At 39.4% G+C, this 27,552-nt stretch overlaps 1 protein-coding gene across 1 annotated transcript in view; it reads left to right on the forward strand.

Moving 5' to 3' along the window:
* Positions 1–27,552, forward strand: part of LOC147691982 (cytochrome P450 2F3-like) — an 889,810-nt gene that overhangs the window by 421,352 nt on the left and 440,906 nt on the right. The window lies entirely within an intron of this gene.

Here is a 27,552-nt window from a genome sequence, read left to right on the forward strand (position 1 = left end):
GTTGTCTCAGTGACCATGTGTGTCTGTAACTTTGCCACCGCGCCGACAGGCGCCGAGATCCCTCGAGTGAGCTGTCCATGATATTGAGGAAAGGGCGGGAAGAAGTTGCATAACCTAGTGTGTGTGGGGCTTCTATGCAAGTTTACATGCCTCTTGTTTATAAAGGGTCAGAGACCGATCAGATCACCAGATGAGGAGAAAGCAGCCTCCTGGTCACAGGAAGTACACCGGGATTGCGCTCGAGAAACTTGTGGATGCAAAGACCTCCATCAAGGATTACATCCAATTGTAGGCGGTAGATATGGGGAGGAAGCACACCTGCCTAGCCTCGACTGTGCTCACCAGTTGTTTGGGCACCGAGGTCCCTCGAGTGAGCTGTCTATCATAGTGAGAAAAGGGTGGGAAACTGTTGCATACCCTAATGTGTGTGGGGCAGGGCTTCTATGCGAGTTCACATGCCTCTTGTTTATAAAGGGTCAGAGACCGATCAGAGCAGCAGATGAAAAGGAAGCAGCCTCCTGGTCACAGCAGTACACGGGGATTGCGCTCGAGAAACTCGTGGATGCAAAGACCTCCATCAAGGATTACATCTAATTGTAGGCAGTAGATATGGGGAGAAAGCACACCTGCCTAGCCTTGACCGTGCTCACTAGCTGTTTGGGCTGATTATAATGCGTGACTGAATTTGAGCTTCAACTCTGGCACCTGCTTTATTTATATCTGTATGTGCTTCCTGTTTAGGTTTAATTTTTGTGACAGGAGCATCCTGCCAGAATGAATCCTGCCTGCATATATTTATCCACGTAGATGCCACCCTCTACAGCAAACAAATGCAACCAAAAAAAAAATCCACCCGCGAGCGGATTTGCAGATTTTCGGCAATTTCGTGCGATTCGCGGATCGCTAAATTGCCGAAAATCCGCAAAATCCGCGAGCTGAACAGATTTTGCGCCCACACTTACAGATCAGTCTTGAACCAGTGCCTCATGGTAACAGTCCAGACCGAACTGCCCAGCCAGGTCCTCCCTGGACCGGAGAGAAGTATCCTGGGACTGGTTTCAGGGTATTACCCTTCATCAGCCAGGCTAGCTTGAATCCAGTGGCACAGTGAGCAAGGATGCTAGGATGCTTGTTTCCAGTCCAGGAAGGACCTGGCCTAGCAGTTCAGGCTGGACAGTTCCCTTGGGGCACAGGGTCAAGACTGATTTGCATATGGCTGGGTCCAAACTGGAATGGCATGGTGAGCAAAAAAACTATGGATTTAGGCCCAGATCTCTGTACTGGGGTGAATGTATGACATTGTTCTGCATTCTCTCCATCAATTGTTCTTTTTGCATTTGTCATCCCAAGTGGGACAGGTATGCCCAGACATGGGTCCCGTGCTCTCCATGCCGCTGGAGTCATGCTATCCTGGCTGATGAGGGCTGAAAGCCCAAAACCATTCCTAGGATGCCTGTTTCCAGCACAGGCTGGACTGTTCCCATGGGGCACAGGGTCAAGACTGATTTGCATATGGCTGGGTCCAAACTGGAATGGCACGGTGAGCAAACAAAAAAAATGATTTTGCATTCTGTCCATCAATTGTTCTTTTTCCATTTGTCACCCCGAGTGGGACGGGTATGCCCAGACATGGATCTCATGCTCTCCATGCCACTGGAGTCAAGCTATCCTGGCTGATGAGGGCTGAAAGCTCAAACGCGGTCCTAGGATGCCTGTTTCCAGTCCCGGGAGGACTTGGCCTGGCAGTTCGGGCAGAACTGTTCCCATGGGGCACAGGGTAAAGACTGATTTCCACATGGCTGGGTCCAAACTGGAATGGCATGGTGAGCAAAAAAACAATGTCTTTAGGCCCAGATCTCTGTACTGGGGTGAATGTATGACATTGTTCTGCATTCTGTCCATCAATTGTTCATTTTGCACACAAAGATCTCTGCAGCTGGTGTCTTAACCATGTAAGGTATTTTAAAATGCAGCCTCTTTGTGGCCAATTAAGAAAGCTAGAACAAAATTACTGTCACAAATGTACTTGTTGCCAATTCCTTTGTAGCAGATTTCATTTTATTAAATGTATGAATTGACTGTCAGTCCCCACTTTTCAATCTCTGTTCCTCATGACTTCACCCCTTTCTTCTGCCACACATTGACCCCCCATCGGGGTTCTTGGACAAACAAAATGTCCAGTTCCAGCACTGTCTGTAATAATCCAGTGTTTTTTTTCCTGTCCATCTGTCTTGAAAGTCTTGTCCGATTTAAATGTAAATGGAGAACTGCTTCTTTTAAAACCTGTAATCGATATTATTTAGTCTAACTTATAATGTCTGACATGTTTTAAAAATTGTAACTGATAAAACGGTTGCATGATGGTAAGCAATCTAGCTATCTGATCCCTACTTCATCATGTTGTCCTTAAATAAAGATCTTGTTCGACAACACTCACTGATTTCTATTGACGCATTGTTTTTTTGTAACACTTTTTGACTCAAAACATTTAGAGAATTGTATCTCCACTTCCTTTATTCCTATTTAGACCATTTGGTGTGTGGATGCTATTGTGTTTTTTCTTCACTTTGATGTTTTCTGGTGCTGTATCTATCTATATCTATATCTATATATATATATATATATATATATATCCACAGGTATGGCTCAAAACAACTTGTAGTCCAATGGCGCTCATCCACCGGTGCCGACTTCAAAGCAGAGCCCCGCTTTCATAAATTCTCCAATCAGTGAGTTGCGAAACGCGTTGGTGTTGTGCGATGTATGCTGCTTTCTGATAATAAACCGTGACGATTTGGGAAAGAATTCCTGTGTTGAGTGCTGACTTGCGCTATCGGCTGATAGCTTTTGGAGAATATATATATATATATATCGAAAACCTCCGTTCTCCTGCCACAATCACCTCTGCCCGGATTGCGCTGGAAACAGACACGGACCACGCTTGGATGCTGGTTAGTTGTATTTTATTCAGCTGTCGCCATAACGTTTCGGCTGAAAAGCCTTGATCACATGACAGCGTAACCTTGTTTTTTCGACATATTTAAAGTGCACAGTGCTCATTAGTGATTGGTTCTTTTCAAACCTTGCATACATTTGGTAAAAACTGATGATGGACTTACACATTGCATTATATCAATATATACACATATTTACAATGATTTTCATCGTTTTTTCCGATCCACTTTCATCAAATATTGGGATAAATCCCTAAGTTTTTTTGCACAATATCGGGTTAAATCCCTGTATATGTACAAAACAATATATATACGACTTTTTCACATTTTTCACTTTTTCACGTTTGCCTTGTATCATTGTTCGTGTATTCCTACAAGAATATATATATATAGATTTTTTACATTTTCACGATGTTGCCATATTCCATGCAATTCCGGGCTGAATCCCAATATACCTTACAAACTACTTGTCATTTTTTTACCTTTTATGCATTACATGTGTTTTAACCCGTGCCCCATACAAAGTGCTCCTGTGCAAAACCATATATAAAAACTATTTAAACCAGGGCTATACCTTATAAATTTTGACAATTGCTTTACACGGTATTAGTTGCTTAACCACCCGTGTATTGTTTCTACTTTCTGCCTCACACGACAGGTATATTTTGATTACCCTTTTGTCATTAATATTCCCAGTTACATGACTCTACATATTCATTTCATTAAACTCAGGTTGTTAGATATAACACTTTCTATCCTCGAAAATGGTCCTCCCATTTCTTACTCTTTTTACACATTATTCATTTTCCATAGTACCTATGATAGTTGCCCAGCTAACTCTATAAAATTCATTATTTACAGTTTAAGTTTAAATCATCTATATACAACTGCATTTCATTACACATATATATAACATAACTTTCAAAAATATAAAAATATAAAAACCTCTATATTTTTATCCTTTCCAATTCATATATATACACATCCTATTTACATATTCATTGCATTATCTCTATTTTGTTTCTCTCACTTGGGCAATTCTATCATTGGCTATCCCTAATTGTGCAAACATGTATACAGATCCTCCGTCAGGTTCAAACCTACCGGCTGTTTACTGTTAAACTTGAGTATATAGTTGGTTTCCATTTTTCGCAGTTTATTTTCCCTGTTGCCTCCCCTCCTACTCATACTTACTGCATCCACCACCCAGTATTGTAAGTCCTTGTTATTGCTCTGGTGATGACTTTTGAAATGCCTCGCCACGGGATAGGTGTTATCCTGCGTGGTTATTGCCCTTAAATGCTGCAATATTCTTTTGTGCACGGGAAGCTTCGTGCTTCCCACATATTGCCGTTTGCAGGGACATTCGAGGACATACACAGCAAAGTCCGTTTTACAGGTCAGGACTTTGGTGATACGGTGCTCTTGATCACTGAATCCATCCCTATACACTTTTTTGTTCACTCCATGAACACATGCTTTGCAGGTTTTACACCTGAAAAAGCCTTGATTGTTCTGGTACCAAGAGCTACTGTCTATAATTTCTGGGCAAGTTACCACCAGTCTTTGTCTCATGTTGGGGGCTTTACTGAAGGTTAAGGAGGCTTTTTTAGGGAGATCTTGCCCTATTAAAGGGTCACTGCTGACAATTGGCCAGTTTCTGTTGATAATTTTACGTACTGCCTGGTGTTGATTGCAGTACCCCACTATTATGCGGAAGGGTTCCGGCTGCTTATTGTGGTCAGGGTTGAGTACGGGTTCCTCATTAGATTCCTCAGCCGAGGTCTCTATGATACCTAATAAATCCTTACGGTCCTTGACCATGGATTTTGTGATAGCCTGTTGGATGATCCCTTTACTGTAGCCTCGCTCCATGAACCGCTTGGCACATTCGTCTTGTGCTTTTAGCAGCTCACTGGGTTCACTACACAACCTGCGTATCCTCAGCATCTCACCGTACGGAATACTCCGTATAAGATGGGCTGGGTGAGTGCTGCTGGCGTGTAGGACCGTATTCCCTGCTGTTGTTTTGCGGAATAGTCTGCTTGCTAGCTTGTTCTCACTGACGTATATTTCTATATCCAGGAAAGGGATCCTAATCTGGCTCATTGTATAGGTAAAGTTAATGTTCAATTCATTTTTGTTTAGATTTTCAATGAATCTTTCCGCATCTCCCTGCGTCCCTCTCCACACTACTACCAAATCGTCAATAAAACGATACCATGATACAATGTTCTCCGTCATTTCTTTTTCAAAGTTGGGTCTGAGGACCAGTTCCTCCCAAGCCCCCATGTGTAAACATGCCACGCTTGGTGAAAAACTGGCCCCCATTGCCACCCCCTGACATTGTCGGTACAAAAGATTGTTAAATATGAAGACATTGTGTTCAAGGCAGTAAGTCAACATAACCAGCAACATTTCAGTGTGGTCTTTACAGTCAGCAGATCTTCTAGATAGATAGTATTTGACCGCATTTATACAATCTAGATGTTTAATACTTGTATACAAAGAACTTACATCTAGTGCCAACAGCCAGTCTCCCGGTTGCCACTCAATGTCTCGCATTTTGCCAAGGAAATCACTTGAGTCCCGGATATATGAGTCCAAGTTTTTTACAAAAGATTGTAGGAATTGGTCTATATAGACCGATGTATTTTCAAGCAGTCCCCCCATTGCGTTGATAATAGGTCTCCCCGGGGGTTCTTCACGGTCTTTGTGCACTTTTGGTATGAAGTAGATACATGGCATCACCGGATAGTCCACCTTTAGATACCTGTATTCAGCTTCCGATATGAGATTCTTCCTTTTCCACTTTGACAACCAGCCATGATATTCCGTCTGCCAGCCTTTGACTGTTGTCATGTTCACTCTCTCATAATGTTGTCGATTATTCAGTTGCTTGAGTGCTTCTTTCTCATACATTTCCTTGGTGAGCAGGACTACGTTGCCACCCTTATCACTTGGCCGAACTACTATGTTTTTGTCCTTGCTTAGTTTTGTTATTAGTTTTTCATATTCCTTGGTCTGATCATTATTTTTGTAGTGTTCCTTGTTTATGCGTTTTTGCAATTCTTTGAGATCATTAGTCACATTTTCATGGAAGATATCTATTCCATCTCGTGGTAGTATCGGGCAAAACGTTGATGGTGGTTTCAACTTGGTTAACCCAGTTTCGCCCTCCTTTTGTTTCCTTCTTGTTCCACCAAAAATATCTGGCAGAAGCGGTTGCGTTTCTTCACCTTCATTCAACCATAAGTCCTCCATCTCCTGTGTTAGAGTGCCTTGTTCTTCATCCTGGGAGGCATCTCCCTTCTTGTGCCTTTGCTTATGGTATTTTTTGAGTTTTAATTTCCTTACCGCTTTGTATATGTCTGTCCTTGTTTTGGCGTAATCCAAATTGGATCTGGGGGCGAACGATAATCCAAGCTGTAGGATTTTTTCCTCTTTTTGTGTTAACTCCATTTTGGTTAGATTAATCACTGTGTTATCCTGCGGGGCTATTGTTTCTTGTCCCATTTGCCCCGACCTCTCCACGTGGTTTGATTTGATTTGCCTCCGCTGCCTTGCCCTCCTCCTCTTCCTCGAGATGTAGTTCTTCCTACTTCGCTGTAATTTTTTCGCGTCCCAGGTCTTAATGATTGCAGTCTGTTTTGGCATAAAAAAACAATTTCTTCGCCCGGAGAGGGTCTTTTTTGTTGTAAATCTCCATTTGTCTCTCTTTGTTCTGACTCTGATCCACTCCCACCTTCCGAGCTGAAATCTGACATTGTTGAGTCAGTCTGGTCTTTTCGTGTTCTTGCTTGAGACCCCCTGGGTTGTTTAGTTGCCTGATTTTTACCTGCTGACGCATTGCGTAAAGAATCATATCTCTTAGAAAATGTGAAAATTTGTCCTAGTTCGTAATCTCTACGATCTCTTTGAAACTTGTAAGTTTTGCGGTCTATAATTTTTTCCTCTTCTTTTTTCAACCTGGTTTTCATTTCTTTTATTAGTTTTTCTTTTTCATCTTCCGGACCCATTCCCTCTAATTCCTCATAAATGCTGGATATTTCCTCCAATAGTCGTGCTCTATCAATATCCGCATACTTTATTAGAACTAGGACCTGCTGTCTTGACGCTTCTAGATTTATCTCGGCCCACTCCTTCATAAGGTCCGGGTTCGGATTTTCGTAACTGGGAGCCGTTAGGATGCGTAAGCCACGTGGAATCCTCCTCACTTCAATGTAGCTTTGCAGGGATTTTGACTCCCACCATTTGCTCTGTTCCTGACGGGATTTCTTTTCAAGTATTTTAATCTTATCAGTCAGGGATACATTTTTAGAGCTACTGGCCGCCTGTTCGTGTGTCTCGCTAGCCGGTTTTTCCGCTTGTTTGTCCGAGAACATTGTACTTGCCCTTGCTTCTCGCTCTCTTACGCTGTCGGCAGACATTTTCTTACGCTGATATTTCTATATGCGGGCGTCGCGTTACACTGTGGCTATTTAAACTTCCCTCCACAGGCAACCCCGCGCATCCGTTCCTTTCTCCCACTGGTACCTTGATTGTTTGTTGCCGCGTAGTCCTCTGTCCTTACTCCTGTACTCGCGCACTTTCTCACTGTGCCGCTTCCGGGAGGACTGGACTTACGTCTCCAATCACCGTACTCCAAGGGGGTCCAACGCTAATCTCCGTTACCAGAAGCCACCAACAAAATCCGAGAAACGCCTCAGATCGGATATCACTTCGCGTCGACCAGCCAGCCTTTTCCTCTCAAGCTGGCTAACGAAAGGGGTCCGTGTTAAGCCGTGTGATATCGTAACGGCTGCATAAATCGAAAACCTCCGTTCTCCTGCCACAATCACCTCTGCCCGGATTGCGCTGGAAACAGACACGGACCACGCTTGGATGCTGGTTAGTTGTATTTTATTCAGCTGTCGCCATAACGTTTCGGCTGAAAAGCCTTGATCACATGACAGCGTAACCTTGTTTTTTCGACATATTTAAAGTGCACAGTGCTCATTAGTGATTGGTTCTTTTCAAACCTTGCATACATTTGGTAAAAACTGATGATGGACTTACACATTGCATTATATCAATATATACACATATTTACAATGATTTTCATCGTTTTTTCCGATCCACTTTCATCAACCATGTAAGGTATTTTAAAATGCAGCCTCTTTGTGGCCAATTAAGAAAGCTAGAACAAAATTACTGTCACAAATGTACTTGTTGCCAATTCCTTTGTAGCAGATTTCATTTTATTAAATGTATGAATTGACTGTCAGTCCCCACTTTTCAATCTCTGTTCCTCATGACTTCACCCCTTTCTTCTGCCACACATTGACCCCCCATCGGGGTTCTTGGACAAACAAAATGTCCAGTTCCAGCACTGTCTGTAATAATCCAGTGTTTTTTTTCCTGTCCATCTGTCTTGAAAGTCTTGTCCGATTTAAATGTAAATGGAGAACTGCTTCTTTTAAAACCTGTAATCGATATTATTTAGTCTAACTTATAATGTCTGACATGTTTTAAAAATTGTAACTGATAAAACGGTTGCATGATGGTAAGCAATCTAGCTATCTGATCCCTACTTCATCATGTTGTCCTTAAATAAAGATCTTGTTCGACAACACTCACTGATTTCTATTGACGCATTGTTTTTTTGTAACACTTTTTGACTCAAAACATTTAGAGAATTGTATCTCCACTTCCTTTATTCCTATTTAGACCATTTGGTGTGTGGATGCTATTGTGTTTTTTCTTCACTTTGATGTTTTCTGGTGCTGTATCTATCTATATCTATATCTATATATATATATATATATATATATATCCACAGGTATGGCTCAAAACAACTTGTAGTCCAATGGCGCTCATCCACCGGTGCCGACTTCAAAGCAGAGCCCCGCTTTCATAAATTCTCCAATCAGTGAGTTGCGAAACGCGTTGGTGTTGTGCGATGTATGCTGCTTTCTGATAATAAACCGTGACGATTTGGGAAAGAATTCCTGTGTTGAGTGCTGACTTGCGCTATCGGCTGATAGCTTTTGGAGAATATATATATATATATATATGTATATATATATTTATATATATATATATAATGTGGACGATGTTCCATTTTTAACAGGCGCGTAGTCTCTCTTTTAAATGTCTATTATATCTTGACATGTGCACTTATGAGAATTTTACAATGTTTTATTTAGAAATTTCAAATCAATGTAGCTCATGAATTAACTTAAAACTATTTTAAACGCACAATCGCAATAATTACCATTAATAAATTGGTTTAGAGTGTATTAAGATAGTTTGGTAAAAAAGGAAGAGTAGACCACTATGCCTATACTTTGTAGTGTGTCCTCCATGTCCATTAATCACGTGTGAGTTTTCAAAAAAATGGTGAAAAAAAAAAAAAATCGAGAAAAAAATGTGTACTTAAACTGTGGAGAAATCAATGTCTGACGATCTGTGAGCAAGGGCGGATGCCCGAAACGCGTCGGATCTAGTGGCTCTGTTGGATTAAAAAGAATTTATGCCAAATCTGCACGTTGGAGTTGCGTGACCTTTCTTTCACTCGCGCGAGCGGATGTGGTGAAGATTGCGCCGTTGTGGATTCAATTTCGAGAGGTGGTTGCTTTCGAGGTGACTTCACTCCTTACAAGTTGGTTGCTGCTTTCAACCAGTCCTGTTTTTGCTTCTTTTAACGAAATTCTTCAGCAGCAACCCCCGTCTCCATTTTGGGATCACGGACGACGAGATTTAGCGGTAACGTGTCGAGAACTAATCGGCGTTCAACGCAAAATAGTCTCGTTGGTAAGTGACCCATGAACTGTGAGCGGTGGGGAGGAGTGCACGGCATATGCGGAGAGACTTTGGTTACAAACTCAGTACAAGTCGTAGCCGCATTTATTTTCCACAAGTACAGAGCACACTATTAACATGTCAGCAGAGACTTTACAGGATAGAGAGGCGGCAGCGGGCGCACTCTATTCGAATCTCCCGAAGGTGGTTTCTAAATCTAGCACAAACAAAACTACATCAAGCGTAACTGACAATACTGACAATGGCAAAATAAGAACAGCATTGAAGCGCTTGGAGAAATGCATGAGACAAGAGGTCACCAAATGGTGGGAGCATAAATCCATATCTAAATACCTGGAGGAAGGTCGCGTCCCACGAGGTCTAGGCATACTCCTTGCGCCCAGTTACATAAACCCGAATCCTGAAATGCTTAAGGAATGGGGCCAAACGAATTTGGAGTCATCAGGCAAACTCATTCAAATTCTCGTAAAATAGGCAGCCATTGATAGATAAGTACTTATCAAGGAAATCAATGACATTGACGATCGTTTAGCACAATTTGAACCCAACGACCTCATAACAAAAACCCGCAAAGAGATTCAAGACAGACTAAAGATTCAAGAAGAAAAAATAAAAGCTCGAAAAATATTTAAATTTGCCCGGGATAAAGAGAATTATGCCCAGGGGCGAATCTTTACGTTTGCGCGGAAATTTGAAACGGCCAAAAAAACGAAATTTGCTCAGCAAGCACAGCAAACGAAACAATTTCAAAATGTGGGGCCTTCAACATCAACAAACATTGACCTCACTACACAAATGAGTGACAATGAATCCCTCACTAGTGGGTCATTATCGGAGGCCGGCGAAGCAGGAGCAACAGATATAAGTTCAGAAGTTCTCGACTTGGGGGAAGAGGTCGATTTTTTTGTGTCGGACCGGCTTCAGACACTAAGACCGCGGACTTGGAATCACAGAAAAAAGATCAAGGCGCAACAAGAGAAGAAACAACCGCCGCAAAAAGCGCAAAATCACCCATAAAGCAAAAGCGGCAATACTGGCGCAAAAAACGGTAAACAATAATGCCATTATCAATCTTTCAATGACTACACTAACTGAGGCAGAATCACAACTGCTAAGCCTTGGTCTGACGTATTGTCCGATTTCTGACTTCTGCTATACTAAGACTAGAGTGGACATCTTCTGCTATATCCGCAAATTGAAATTAATGATGTTTTTTAATATTAAAGACGGTTTAAAGGAAAATGTGTCAAAAAAGGCGACTTTGACTTCTACTATTGATCCGGTTGTGCCGGCACGGGACACAAGAACTTTTCTCACACTGCATCAATTGGCGCAACATGAGATGCCCAGTTCCGAACCAACATCGACCCAGGAGGAACTGAGGGCAGCACAAATTGTTCAAATTGGCAATAACATTAGTCCTTTTAAACCCAAGTCGAGCTTCATACCGAATATGCCTAAAGACTCGATTGACATATTCCACGATGTCATTGTGTAAGACTTAAAACAACTCTATCATAAGGTAAGACATAGAAAACAATATAAAGGCAAGCATGAACATGACTATGCCTCTTTGGTTGATAAACTCAGCAAAGACCATAACATCATTGTCACCACTGCCGATAAAGGCAGCAATTTGTAATATGGCCTCAGAAAGACTATATTGAGGAAGCAATGCACCAACTAAGTGAATGTTCCTGCTATTCTAAAACAACTATGAAAAGTTATAATGAGGCTAAAGAAGTTTTAAATAAATTACTACATAAGTGGAAAAGAGAAGGCATGTTATCTAAACAGGAATTTGAGTTTCTCCAGGTAGATTATCCTGTTTTGCCTAAGCTGTACCTACTACCAAAGGTGCATAAGAATGTGGTTCCTGTGCCAGGTCGGCCGATTATATCGGCAATCTCTGGAGTGGCAGAACATATTACGGAATATATAGACTATTTTTTGCAAGATCTTGTAAAGGAGCTGCCTACATACATTAAAGACACCAGTGACTTTCTCAAGAAAATTAAGGGTGTTCCATGGACCAATGATTTAATATTCATCACCCTAGACATAGAATCGCTCTATACGAGCATTGTACATGATACTGGTCTAAGGGCGTTGGAACATTTTTTGGGTGAAAGACCGCTCAACTGTTATAAGCATAACAAAATGATTGTTGAATTAACAACTTGGTGTCTCTACAACAATTTCTTTTTGTTTGGCAGCGATATTTATTTACAAAAACGGGGTGTTGCAATGGGGGCCTGCTTCTCCCCCAGCTATGCGTGTCTTCACGTTGGCTGGTGGGAGGAGCAGGTCCTACGGCGCACCTATGGGGCTATCTTGGATGAACACGTAGTGCATTGGATGCGCTATATCAATGACGTTTTTATTTTGTGGAGGGGTGATGTGGATAGTGCTGAGAATTTTGTTAGTTCTATCAATAATAATCATGAGAACCTGAAATTTACGTCATCCATTAAGAAGTATGAAGCAGAATTTCTAGACGTTAAGGTTTTTATACACGATTCACATCTTGACACCAAGTTACACTGAAAAAGCACTGCTGGAAATAGTGTTTTACACGCCAGCAGTGCTCATCCAAGACACGTCATCAATAACATCCCCTTTGGGGAGCTTCTTAGACTTAAAAAACTATGCAGCACAGATGATGATTTGGCTGCATGTACGGAAGAAGCATTAGATAGATTCCGCCAAAGGGGTTATAAAGAATCAATACTAAAACATGCCGTCCATAAAACAAAAGAAAGAACTTGTGAATCACTTTTAGCCTCTAAAGATTCAATTAACGTTGTTCCTGCTCCTGATTCCAATGACTCTACACCCAGATTAATCATGACCTTTAACAAACAAGAGAGGAAAATCAGGTCCATCATAAAACAAAGATGGCCTGTTCTTAAGACGGATTTGGTGTTATCACCCTGATTATCTGATGGGCCCACTATAACATATAGAAAGGGTCCTTGTCTTAGATCACAAATCAGTAGGGAGTTTCCAGAGCTGGGCAAAAAAGAACAGTGGTTATCCCGGCCGGGATTTACCCGTTGCTTCAGCTGTCGTGCTTGCAAATTTGGGGTGAATACGACCAAATACCCCACACCCTTCAATCCTGATAAGATTGCCATTAAAGGGTCACACACTTGCAAGACAGAGTTTGCTGTCTACGTCCTGATATGTACCTGCGGCCTCAGATATGTTGGCAGCACGAGGCTCCAGATACATGTCAGGATTCTTCAGCATTTACGTGCCATTGTCAATAACGATGGTACGTATCCCGTGGCCAGGCACTTCAAAGCCATTCATAATAACAACCTTCAGTGCCTGAGCTATTTTGTCATCGCCTCAATCCCTAAACCACACAGAGGCGGTGACAGGGACAAAATGCTTAGAAGACTGGAATCCCAATTCATTTTGGAGTTAGACAGCTGTTTCCCTAATGGATTAAACATCACTGAGGACCTTCGTGTCTTTTTATAATATTTAATTTTTTCCTCTCTATGGGATGTTATTCGTCATGAGTTTCCCATCTGTCTGCCTGTTTTTACCATTTAGTCTCTGATAGAAAAGATTTTCTTTTCCTCTCACATATTTCTATGGATCAGTACTTTTGTACAATCCGGTTTTTCTTTTTCCCCTACACTCACTATTTTTAGTAGCTACCACTTTTTTGGGCACTTTTTAATGAGGACATAGACAATGTGGGCCAATTTTGGTGGTCCGCTAATCACTTTGACTATTTGGGGGATTCATCCCTCAATTTTCTTCTCTCTAATATTGGTTTATTGCGATTTTTTGAATTGACTCGCATGCCTGTTTTATACGAACATATATCGTCTATTAATGACCAATTAATGTATTATGCATTTATGCAGTATACAATATCTCACAGAGTTTTTATGAATCTGCTTATACTGTTATTATTGTGTTCAATTTGCACTACGAGTATCTGTTTACATATGATGCGTATTTTGCACATCAAAAGTATGCACTTTATTGCTAACTATTTGCACAGCGTATTTTGCACAAATTGATACTTGCATTATTTTGCACATATACTCTGTTGATTAGATATATATATAAAAAACCACAATGATTTTTTTTATATATATTTGAATTTTTTCATTAGTGTTGGTCATTGCATTTATGCAGAAATGTGGATGATGTTCCATTTTTAACAGGCGCATAGTCTCTCTTTTAAATGTCTATTATATCTTGACATGTGCGCTTATGAGAGTTTTACAATGTTTTATTTAGAAATTTCAAATCATTGTAGCTCATGAATTAACTTAAAACTATTTTAAATGCACAATCACAATAATTACAATTAATACATTGGTTTAGAGTGTATTAAGATAGTTTGGTAAAAAAGGAAGAGTAGACCACTATGCCTATACTTTGTAGTGTGTCCTCTATGTCCATTAATCACGTGTGAGTTTTCAAAAAAATGGTGAAAAAAAAAAAATCGAGAAAAAAATGTGTACTTAAACTGTGGAGAAATCAATGTCTGACGATCTGTGAGCAAGGGCGGATGCCCGAAACGCGTCGGATCTAGTGGCTCCGTTGGATTAAAAAGAACTTATGCCAAATCTGCACGTTGGAGTTGCGTGACCTTTCTATCACTCGCGCAAGCGGGTGTGGTGAAGATTGCACCGTTTGGATATATATATATATATATATATATATATCATGCAGTTTCCGTATCAGCAGACACAAAACTACAATCCCAGTAGTCAAGAAAGATACGGACACGGACCTCAATTCAGTGCTTCTCTTTATTTTTGGTGCTTAGGCGTCACGACGCGTTTCGGTCCCGCCTTGGACCTTCATCACATGACACAGTGTGAGAGATCACATAGGTTTAAATACTCTGCCATTGATGATGACATCAGCACAATGCAACAGGTAACAATGACCATAGACATAAAAGAGTTCCATAGGAACAAAACCACAGTTTGTATCGGTGTTTGAATCAATATGTCAATTAAAATTGTACATAAAACCCATGTTGATCAGATTACATTTATAACGTGATAAAGTGCAATAATAAACACAAATAAAGTTAAAATCTTGTTTTACCTTATTCATTCAAGTGCTAGTGAAAGTGCAAAAAACAGGTAAATTCTTATAGGTGCGCAATGATGTTCACAAGAGTGTTTACAATTTTGAGACCTTCATAGGATGATCTCATACTGTTGTGTATATGCATACTTATAATTGATAAAATTCATAAATACATCCTACAATTCATATTTCGTTGTGGATATATATATATATATATATATATATATATATATATATATATATATATATATATATATTACCTACTGGCGGTCGCCAGTAGGTATATATAGTTAGGATTTTTTCTCTATGGGATTTTTGAAAATTCTATGTCTAATAACTTTGGCGTTTGTGGACGGAATATGCTGAAATTTTCAGGAAAATTGAACATTTTGTTTCTGAGCAGCCCCTGACAATTTGGGGGGGTTTCATCAAGGGGGGGCCGAGAAAAAAGGGGGGTCCCAAAACGCGTTTTTCCCATGTTAATTACCATAGGGCGGTTGGCCTCACTTTTAGCTCGAACGGCTGAATGGATTTGCACGAAACTTGGCAAAATTGTTGGTAATGTGGTATTTTTGTAGTTTTAATTTTCGTGTACCCTTAAATAGATCAAGACGTGTTTTGGCATAATTGAAGTCATTGTCAGGGCAAAAAGTTAGTCCCAAACTGAGTATATTTTTCTCTTTATCATCAAGTGGAATATTGGACAGGTTTACAATGGTTTTGTTGTTACTGCCGGTCACAGCCGTGACTATTTGTTTTTCCCTCTCCAATTTCCTTTTTTCTTGTAGTTTGGTTTTGTTGCGTTTTGCTTTCCGTCTTTGCTTGCGTTTCCGGTTCTTGTTTGATCGTAGTTCACTTGATTTATGCGGGGTCTCAGTGTTGATTTTCTGGCTTCGCATAAAAAAGCCAGTTCCGCATCTAAAGTACGAACAGGATCTGTAATGACAATATTTTCCCTTGATTCGGGGTCGCTTTCAGCTCCTGAACTTAAGCTGGTCAGTGAGGTACTTGATGAACCTGCTTCGTTTCTATCCAGTCTTATAGGAGCAGAATTATCTTTCATTGCCGTTTTTTTGTTTTTTCTGAGCGCCTCGTATTTACGGGAAAAAGTGAAAATTTGGCAAGTCTCATAATCTGTTTTGTCACGGAAAAACTTATACGTTTTGCGTTCCTTAATTTTGTCCTCTTCTTTTTTTAGTCTAGCCTTCATTTCAACACGAAATTTGATTGCTTCGTCAGGTTGGTTGAGAGCTTCAATCTCTTCATTAATTTTGTCGATTACTTCTAGCATTTTAGCACGATCTATTTCTGCGTATTCTATTAATATTTTCATTAGACGTTTGGACGAGTCTAAGTTACATTCTGCCCAGGCGCTCATCATTAGAGGATTCGATACTCATAGCTTGGTGCCAAAAGTATTCTAAGCCCTCGAGGGGCTCTGTCCACATCTAGATAGGTTTTAAGAGATCGTGCCTCCCACCACTTGCTTTGTTCACTGCGGCTTTTCTTTTCCAGTAATTTGAATTTTTCCTTTAAACTCGCATTTACAGCTGGTTCTGCTGATGTCGGGTTTCCCCGTTTGTTGCGCGTTACTGGCTCTTGCTTGAACATCATTAGCGCTGCCTGTTCCCTTTCATTGACTGTGTCAGACGCCATCGCACCGTCCATTAAATAATTAGACACTTGTGGAAAACAAACGGAGATGGTCAATATTCTCCTCTGTTCCACTCGTAGCACACCTCTCACCCCTTATGCCGCTTATCAGTTCATACCTGGGTTTCCTTTGGAAGTTACCGACTCCTCCGAATCTGGTTCCGGCCAAGTCCGCCCACTGTATTTTCTGCCGTCCACGGTTCACATGGGGGGCTGTTACGTTGCTCCTTCCGGAGTGCAGACAGGGTTCCTCCCAAGGGGAGGAGCAGGTTTCCTCGGTTCGCTGCAGCCCAAGTCGAGAGGGGGTCCGTGTATCGCCGTGAAGCAACGATAGCCGGCTTTAGGATATCACGCAGTTTCCGTATCAGCAGACACAAAACTACAATCCCAGTAGTCAAGAAAGATACGGACACGGACCTCAATTCAGTGCTTCTCTTTATTTTCGGTGCTTAAGTGTCACGACGCGTTTCGGTCCCGCCTTGGACCTTGATCACATGACACAGTGTGAGAGATCACATAGGTTTAAATACTCTGCCATTGATGATGACATCAGCACAATGCAACAGGTAACAATGACCATAGACATAAAAGAGTTCCATAGGAACAAAACCACAGTTTGTATCGGTGTTTGAATCAATATGTCAATTAAAATTGTACATAAAACCCATGTTGATCAGATTACATTTATAACGTGATAAAGTGCAATAATAAACACAAATAAAGTTAAAATCTTGTTTTACCTTATTCATTAAAGTGCTAGTGCAAGTGCAAAAAACAGGTAAATTCTTATAGGTGCGCAATGATGTTCACAAGAGTATTTACAATTTTGAGCCCAGAATTGGATAAATATAATGCGCATAGATGTTACGAATGACGGTATGAATACCCGAACTTTCCTATCTCTAGCGATAAACATATTTGTCACATGGACAATTTTCAGAAAAGATCTTAAACATAATAGGAAAGTTCATTTAAAGGATTCTAAAGGATTTTGGAGCCCCAATAAAAATAGGTTTAGACAATTCAGTTGTACATGAGGATAAAACTTCACTACTTAGCAGTCAAAGGTTGATTTGAAAAGATTTAGCTCATCCAACATGTTTCATAATACTGGTTTCTGTATTGTGACAGTGATCTCTTTATAGTGACACTCATATTATGGCAGGTTTGGTTGCACAAAGTAAATGGTTGCCCACAGTAATAGGAAGTATAGACCTTCATAGGATGATCTCATACTGTTGTGTATATGCATACTTATAATTGATAAAATTCATAAATACATCCTACAATTCATATTTCGTTGTGGATATATATATATATATATATATATATATATATATATATATATATATATATATATATATATATATATATATATATATATATATATATATATATTACCTACTGGCGGTCGCCAGTAGGTATATATAGTTAGGATTTTTTCTCTATGGGATTTTTGAAAATTCTATGTCTAATAACTTTGGCGTTTGTGGACGGAATATGCTGAAATTTTCAGGAAAATTGAACATTTTGTTTCTGAGCAGCCCCTGACAATTTGGGGGGGTTTCATCAAGGGGGGGCCGAGAAAAAAGGGGGGTCCCAAAACGCGTTTTTCCCATGTTAATTACCATAGGGCGGTTGGCCTCACTTTTAGCTCGAACGGCTGAATGGATTTGCACGAAACTTGGCAAAATTGTAGGGACTGTTAGCCCGATGTGCCTTTGCTAGGTCTCAATATATGTGCTCAAGTGGATTTTGAGTAATTTAGGTTCAAAAAAAGATATATATCTGGGCAGAGCCTTACCACACATCTGATCTGATTGGCTGTCAGCACTTCATCCAAGAAGTGTTGGCAGCCATCTTGGGACCAATATACATGATAGCACCTCATTAAAAAGCATTGTAGTTAATAGAGGGTTTTAGGACTTTAGTTACATTATAAATCATTTGTTGATGGTACCATACTCGTTTTAGGAATTGTGGTGGGTTCTAAGGTGATTTTACCATGTGAAAAAACCTTCTGCTGTGATATCATGAATATTGTTTGAAAGAAAACTAATATCTCATGATTTTCCCACAGTGGTTTGGAAGGGGATCTATAAGCTAAACTGAAAGCATATTTTCTGTAAATTCACATTATCTTTCTCAGTCATGTGAAAATGAAGTCTGACATTCTCAGTAAAACATGTACATCCAACAAGGACAGAGACTGTCAGTTGATTCCTTTGTGTTCTACTGCAGCCTCCTAGAGTGTTCTAAAGAACAACTAGAGCGCTAACCGTCCTACTTATTACAAAGGTATGGCACACCTGAAGCCATCTTGATTGGAATAAAGTGGTAACTCTTAAAACATTTAATTTAAAAAGAAACAACATGAGGGGCTATATTTTGCTATAGAAAGTATGATTAGTGCTGCAGAATGAAAAATTAGGGCACATTTTGAGTGACTTCTCAAATCCTTTTCTATTTCATTAAAACATTCTGACATGCAGTCTCCCAAAATGGCCACCAGAGACAAAAGAGCCCAAATGTAGCCCAAATATCACCCAGATGTAGCCCAAGTATAGCCCAATGACAGAATGTCCCAGAGTGTTCTAAAGAACAACTAGAGCGCTAACAGTCCTACTTATTACAAAGGTACGGCACACCTGAAGCCATCTTGAGTGGAATAAAGTGGTAACTCTTAAAACATTTAATTTAAAAAGAAACAACATGAGGGGGTATATTTTGCCATAGAAAGTATGATTAGTGCTGCAGAATGAAAAATTAGGGCACATTTTGAGTGACTTCTTAAATCCTTTTCTATTTCATTAAAACATTCTGACATGCAGTCTCCCAAAATGGCCACCAGAGACAAAAGAGCCCAAATGTAGCCCAAATATCACCCAGATGTAGCCCAAGTATAGCCCAATGACAGAATGTCCCAGAGTGTTCTAAAGAACAACTAGAGCGCTAACAGTCCTACTTATTACAAAGGTACGGCACACCTGAAGCCATCTTGATTGGAATAAAGTGGTAACTCTTAAAACATTTAATTTAAAAAGAAACAACATGAGGGGGTATATTTTGCCATAGAAAGTATGATTAGTGCTGCAGAATGAAAAATTAGGGCACATTTTGAGTGACTTTTCAAATCCTTTTCTATTGCATTAAAACATTCTGACATGCAGTCTCCCAAAATGGCCACCAGAGACAAAAGAGCCCAAATGTAGCCCAAATATCACCCATATGTAGCCCAAGTATAGCCCAATGACAGAATGTCCCAGAGTGTTCTAAAGAACAACTAGAGCGCTAACAGTCCTACTTATTACAAAGGTATAGCACTCCTGGAGCCATCGTGATGGGAATAAAGTGGTAACTCTTAAAACATTTAATTTAAAAGGAACAAAATGAGGGGGTATATTATGCAATAGAAGGTATTATTAGTGCTGCAGAAAGAAAAATTAGGGCACATTTTGAGTGACTTTTCAAATTCTCTTCTATTTCATTAAAAAATTCTGACATGCAGTCTCCCAAAATGGCCACCAGAGACAAAAGAGCCCAAATGTAGCCCAAATATCACCCAGATGTAGCCCAAGTATAGCCCAATGACAGAATGTCCCAGAGTGTTCTAAAGAACAACTAGAGCGCTAACAGTCCTACTTATTACAAAGGTATGGCACACCTGAAGCCATCTTGATTGGAATGAAGTGGTAACTCTTAAAACATTTAATTTAAAAAGGAACACAATGAGGGGGCATATTTTGCCATATGAATTATGATTAGTGCTGCAGAAAGAAAAATTAGGGCACATTTTGAGTGACTTCTCAAACCCTCTTCAATTTCATTAAAAAATTCTGACATGCAGTCTCCCAAGATGGCCACCAGAGACAAAAGAGCCTAAATGTAGCCCAAATATCATGCAGATGTACCCCAAGTACAGCCCAATGACAGAATGTCCCAGAGTGTTCTAAAGAACAACTAGAGCGCTAACAGTCTTACTTATGACAAAAGTATGGCACACCAGAAGCCATCTTGATTGGAATGAAGTGGTAAGTCTGAAAACACTCAATTTAAAAAGGAACAACATGAGGGGGTTAATTTTGCCATAGAAAGTACGATTAGTGCTTCAGAAAGAAAAATTAGGGATCATTTTGAGAGACTTCTCAAATCCTCTTCTATTTCATTAAAAAAATTCTGACATGCAGACTGAAACATGCACTTTGAATACCAGCAGCAGACGTCCCTGGTGAGCAGTAGCTTTACTACAGTGATCTAATGTACAACTAGAGTGCTAACATTCAGAATTTATGGCAAATGTGTGACACATCTGAATGCCTTCTTGATGGAACCAAAGTAAACAAGCATTGAAAATGCAATAGATCTCGCCCTCGTTTAAGTTAAAGCCATTCTGTTTGTAATGAGGTGGCTTTTTAGCTTTGCTTTTATTAGTGTTTTTTCAACTTTCATGTAAATAACATGCATCTGTATGCATATAAGTATATGTATGCATGCATTTATGTTTGTATTTATATAGATATATTCACTGAAAAAACCATAGGCTATAGACCATATATAGTTAGGAATTAGCATTTACAAAACCTTGAAAATTCACTGAAAAAACCATAGGTTATAGACCATATATAGTTAGGAATTCGCATTTACAAAACCTTATTTTACTCACACAAAACCATTGAAATTCCATATATAGTTAGTTGCACTAACTATATATCGCGCACCCGCAATCCACTGCTGATGATGTCACATATTACATCATTCATGACATGGTCAGTGACATCACTGATGACATCACTGATGACATCTCAAATGACATCACTGATGACATCTCAAATGACATCACTGATGACATCACTGATGACATCTCATTTGACATTACTGATCACATCACTGATGATATCATTCATGTGATAATACGATGAACCTCTTCAGACTCTAATATAGCCATGCAAATAATCAATCACACCTCCATTTCCTCAACTATACAGTTATACAAACTTTACTTATTCAAACATATACTAACACATATTTACTCTCTTATACAATCCCTGATACAAGTTCACAATGATCCATACAGCCACTCACACATTCACTGGCTCTTATGCACAGTTATTTATTTATTTATGTCAACTTTCACATGTACTGTGTTTTACATATGTACTTACTTTGACATGTAGCACTGAGATATCCATTCACTCACCAATACACTCATGCACACAGTCAACCCCCCATACAGCTGTTTCCACATGCACTTTTGAAACCATACATCTAGTGAATCAACTGCTCACACATCTATGCACAGAGTCATACACCTCCCAGCCACCCACACACACTCAGTCTCCCATACAAATACTTGGGCAACCAATCAATAACCCATATAGTTACTCATATAGCTACTTATCAACACATGCAACAGTTTACAGAACAACAGACATATTGATGCACAAATTAAGACAGTTTAGTCACTAACCCATGCACTCAGTGAGACACATTTAATCACTCACTCATACAGTCAGTCATGCACCTACTAAATCCTTCATCCAGACACTTATACATCCACTCATTCTTCAATATGTAAGACATATTTTAACTTTACAGAAACATACAGTCACTGGATGTTGTCATCAGTGATGTCATCAGTGATGTCATTTGAGATGTCATCAGTGATGTCATCAGTGATGTCACTGACCATGTCATGAATGATGTAATATGTGACATCATCAGCAGTGGATTGCGGGTGCGCGATATATAGTTAGTGCAACTAACTATATATGGAATTTCAATGGTTTTGTGTGAGTAAAATAAGGTTTTGTAAATGCGAATTCCTAACTATATATGGTCTATAACCTATGTTTTTTTCAGTGAATATATATATATATATATATATATATATAGATATATTACCTACTTGCGGTCGCCAGCAGGTATATATAGTTAGGACATAGTTACGATAGGAAATTCTAAACATTCTATTGGGAATAACTTTGGTGCCGATTGAGGGATCTGCCTGTAATTTTCCTTAAATTTGCCTCGCTGCGCTCCGCTCCTTCCCTGAAAGTTTCAGGGGAATTTGTCAAGCGGGGGCCGAGAAAAAAGGGGGGTCCCAAAAGATGTTTTCCCCATGTTAATTTCCATAGGGACATTCTGACAAGGCTACAGCTCGAACGGCTGAACAGAATAATACTAGATTTGGCAAAATGGTAGGGACTGGTATGCAGCAGTTCCTTTTATATGTTTGGTGTAAATCCCTCCAGTAGTTGTTGAGAAAATGAATTTGAGCAAATTATATATCTATATGTGCTCAACATTCTATTGGGAATAACTTTGTCGTCGATTGAGGAATCTGTGTGTAATTTTCCAGAATTTTGGCCAGCTCCGCTCCGCTCATTCCCTGAAAGTTTCGGGGGGATTTGTCAAGCGGGGGCCGAAAGGGGGGTCCCAAAATGTGTTTTCCCATGTTAATTTCCATAGGGACTTTTAGACACGGCTACAGCCCGAACGGCTGAATGGAATTACACCAAACTTGGCAAAATGGTAGGGCCTGGTATGCAGATGTGCCTTTGCTATGTTTGGTGAAAATCCCTCCAGTAGTTTTCGAGAAAATTGAATTTGAAATTTTTTAAATGGCATTTTCTATGGGACCTTTAGACACAGCTACAGCCCGAACGGCTGAACGGAATTACACCAAACTTGGCAAAATGGTAGGGACAGGTATGCAGTAGTGCCTTTTCTATATTTGGTGAAAATCCCTCCGGAAGTTGTTGAGAAAATTGAATTTGAACAAATTATATATCTATATGCGCTCACCGTACGCGCACCGTACGCTACGGTGCTCGTACGCGTACGTGCGCGTACCCTTACGTGCACGAGCGAGTTTCTGATTGGCTAGCAGTCGACTGTCAACATTCCAAACTGTCCAAACCAGGAAGTGTTGGCCACCATCTTGTTTTTCAGGAGAACTGAGGCACAAGAGAGCCCAAAACAAGAGTGGAAAACACGAAAAGGGGGCAAGATGGCTGCTCAGGTGGTCCCAGAAGGATAATAACATATATAAACGTTATCCGCTAATAGAATTAGCATTTACAAAACCTTGCAAATTCACTGAAAAAACCATAGGTTTCAAGCCTTATATAGTTAGAAATTAGCATTTTAAAAACCTTGCAAATTCACTTAAAAAACCATAGGTTTCAGGACTTATATAGTTAGGAATTAGCATTTAAAAAACCTTGCAAAATCACTTAAAAAACATAGGTTTCAGGGCTTATATAGTTAGGAATTAGCATTTAAAAAACCACTGAAATTGCTACTATATAGTTAGTTTTACTAACTATATTTCGCGCACCCGCAATCCACTGCTGATGATGATGTCACATATTACATCACTCATGACATGGTCAGTGACATCACTGATGACATCACTGATGACATCTCAAATGACATCACTGATGACATCACTGATGACATCTCATTTGACATCACTGATCACATCACTGATGATATCATTCATGTGATAATACGATGCACCTCCTCACACTCTAATATAACCTTTGATACACCCAGTGTTAAATACAGACAACCAATCTTGAAACCATTGACACTCCAATACCAGTTACTACATACGCACTCACTGATTCCTAGGTCTACACACACATTCACTCATTCACCCATAGAATCACTCATACATACAGTCACTCATCAATACAACACTATCATATGCACTCATACACCTATACAGACACTCACACACTGCCACTCATCCATGGAGTTACTCACACACCTAGTCAGTCATGCAAACTAACTATATAGGAGCAATTTCAATGGTTTTTTAAATGCTAATTCTATATAAGGTCGGAAACCTATGTTTTTTTAAGTGAATATATAAAAAAAAAATATATATATATATATATATATATTTTTTTTTTTGTTCTTTGTAAAATGTATTTATTTACATTATAGCTACATCTTGTTGAGATCTTTTTTATATTGCATTATTTGCTACCATGAAAAGTATGACATGTTTGTTGATGCCGATTAACATGAATTCTGTTACGATTTTTAATTGTCTCCCCTTTTATCTGACCCATATACTGTTATTATATGTTGAGATTTTGATGATGGAGTCATGATGGAGTAGGGATCAGATTTTTTGGACCTGTGCTTTTATGGATATTCATCGTATTCGAATAAAGATTTTTTAATTGAATTGAATTGAATATCTATATAAATATATGTATGTATATATATATTATATAGATATATATATATATATATATATATTTTTTTAGTACATATATATACTAGTCAACAGTTCACAAAGAACTACAAGGCACTCAACGGGTTTTCAGGAATCCAATTTTACTGACCAACAAAATGCGTTTCGAGAAGCAGTGTCTTTCTCAATGTTGGCTTTTTAGTAAATGATTTGTTTGACAGATTTGTATGTCCATGAGCTAACTCTCATTGGTTGATGGACTATAGTAATCAACAAAGGACTGTTGTAGTCCCTAGCATTGCCCGTGTGTATTATTAAGGCTGTTGATAGGAGTTTTAGCCCCTCTGGGTACAAGTCCCATAATGCCCCATTTCTCCTTACTGGCACGCTGGCTTGGATTACAATTTTGAAAACCCAAGGGAGTTAGGTCCGGACGTGACAGGAGCAGGCTGGACCTTAAGTAAATCAGAAAAACAGAACAGTTGCCTGCAACCTCCTTATTAATTCTACGTGGTTAATCTAATAGAGACCAAACAAGTGCTTAGTTACGTTTAGTCAGGTACCTTAATTTGTACCAATCACTTTTTTTTATTTTTAGCAGAATTTCGTGTTTGAGGCAGAAAAATCATACACATTCACATTTAAACATTTACCACGTATATGTACATTTCAAACAAAATAAATACTTTTTATAATCACGAATTAGACTACAACACATCCAAATGACAATTAAACTATAAACATTACAAACATCACAATTAATATTTTCTTTTTTCAAAAAAAAGATCAACTTCATGATTTGTCACAAGACAACGTCAAATGCCCAGGAACAATGATGGAATTAGTCTTTTTAATCCTACTGTATACTCAATATACTAGTCTGTTCCCGTTGGTAGGCCGACGCGTTTCGAGTAAGGGTCAAGGAGGTTCCCGAACTCTCATCAGGGCCTTATGAACAATCTGTTTAGGGTGTGAAAGAAACATTGAAAAAAATCAAATTGAGTTGGAAAGCCATATGTCACTTGTCTACCTTGTGCCATCTGATAAACGTCGTACCTGTATTTTTGGGTCAGAAAAGAAGCGAAGTGTTCTCAAAATACCAACTGAACGCAGCGTTTTTCTTTTAGGGAAGTCGTGTAACCATGTAGCGGAAGCTGCTGTTCCTAAGTTAAGAAACAACTGTCTATGTCAGTTATACTTTACTAGACTTAGGGAATTTCTTTTAACAGATAAATGCCAACTGAGGGCTTGGATTACAAAGCAAACTGTCCTGTTTCCCTCGTTCGGTCACAATGTCCAAATCGGAAAAACATGCCTATAAGTGCATCTGTAGTAAGTATATATCACTATACTAATTCACCACTAATCCTTTATGGGTTCCGGAGTAGCGTGCTACTCACAGAAAAGACCCCTCTTCAGGGTTAGTAAACGCTATATAAATGCAAACCTTTTTCTTTTTCGATTCTTCCCAATCCAAATAACAGACTAACATATCCACCGCTCAAATTCATTTAATATTTCACTATCCAAGTTCACCACGAATTTTTTATGGAATCCGGAAAAGCATGATACTCGCAGAAAAAGCTCTTCAACGCCTCATCAGGGGAAGTAAGCGCTATATAAATGCAATTGCAACACAACACAATATATATCGATCAATGGCTCCAGTTTGACTCACAAGTCTAGAAATTCTATAAATTAACATGCAAAACATGGAGGTCATTGTGAGCATTGCAGCAACCATAAGTTTAGAGTTTTAAAAAAGTGATAGGCTTTGGAATGGTTTGAGGGGTGAACAGCTGTGTGGGTGTGCTACTGAATAGGAGACCATCTGATGGGCACCACGGCGCTTCCTTTCTGTTTGGAGAGTGGAGATAAAGGAATTGATGTTGATTTGTCATTCCTGCTGTCCTTTAAATAAAATTTAACTAACAAGAAAGATGGTCAGTGACAGTTTTACAGTCCAATACATTCCAAGTTAATGGTTTGTAAATGTATTATTTACAATGTTGATGGTCTCAGTACCTGTAAGAAACAGTAATAGCACACCGAGCTGCATCAATGAGAGCAGACATTAAAGAGCTCATTACAAATTACCTTAAACAGTATTCCAGGGTAATATGGATCTGGCTATTACTGAGGTGCCTATTGTTTTAGCACCCAGCATTACCTCAGATGGCAAATAGAATCAGATAAGGGCTGTGATTTGACCACAAATCTGGACCTGCTTGTACTTTTTTGACCTGGTAAAACCATATCTTCATTGTCGTTGTTCCACCCCCCCCCCCCCCCCACACATTTTAGGTTGAATGACAACTTTGAATAGCTGGATTTAGGTACTGGAATAACGTCTGGAATTGGTCATTTTGGCCCTGGTATCCTCGACTTAAATGTGGGTTCTTCCTGAAAAAGTCCTTATGTGTTTTGTGAAGACCTAAGTAAAATATCGGAACTGAGGGATGGTCATGAAATTGAACCCAAAGGAGCACACATTACATACTTTTTGGTTAATAAATTTGACTTTAATATGTTTCTCTGCTTCAGGATCTACAAGTGTTGCACACTTATTTATTTAATATTTACAAAGATTTTGTTTTTATTTTCCAAGATTTTCTATTATATATGAAGCTCTCCATGTGGAAATCTGTTAAGTCATACTCATAATGTCTTGTTATGGAATCATTTCTAAAAAGAGGTTTGTTTCTCAAACAGGAGAAATCAATACATTTGACGTGTGGGGAATTTTCTTTACAGTGACACATGGTGGTCCCTGCCAGGAAGTAAACAGGGCGGGTCTTCTTAGTCATAGACCCTACTTCTGTGTTGTGGACAAGTCGCTGGGTCATATGTCTCAACAGA

Source organism: Lissotriton vulgaris, chromosome 9 (genome assembly GCF_964263255.1).
Source record: "Lissotriton vulgaris chromosome 9, aLisVul1.2, whole genome shotgun sequence".
Classification (NCBI taxonomy): domain Eukaryota; kingdom Metazoa; phylum Chordata; class Amphibia; order Caudata; family Salamandridae; genus Lissotriton; species Lissotriton vulgaris.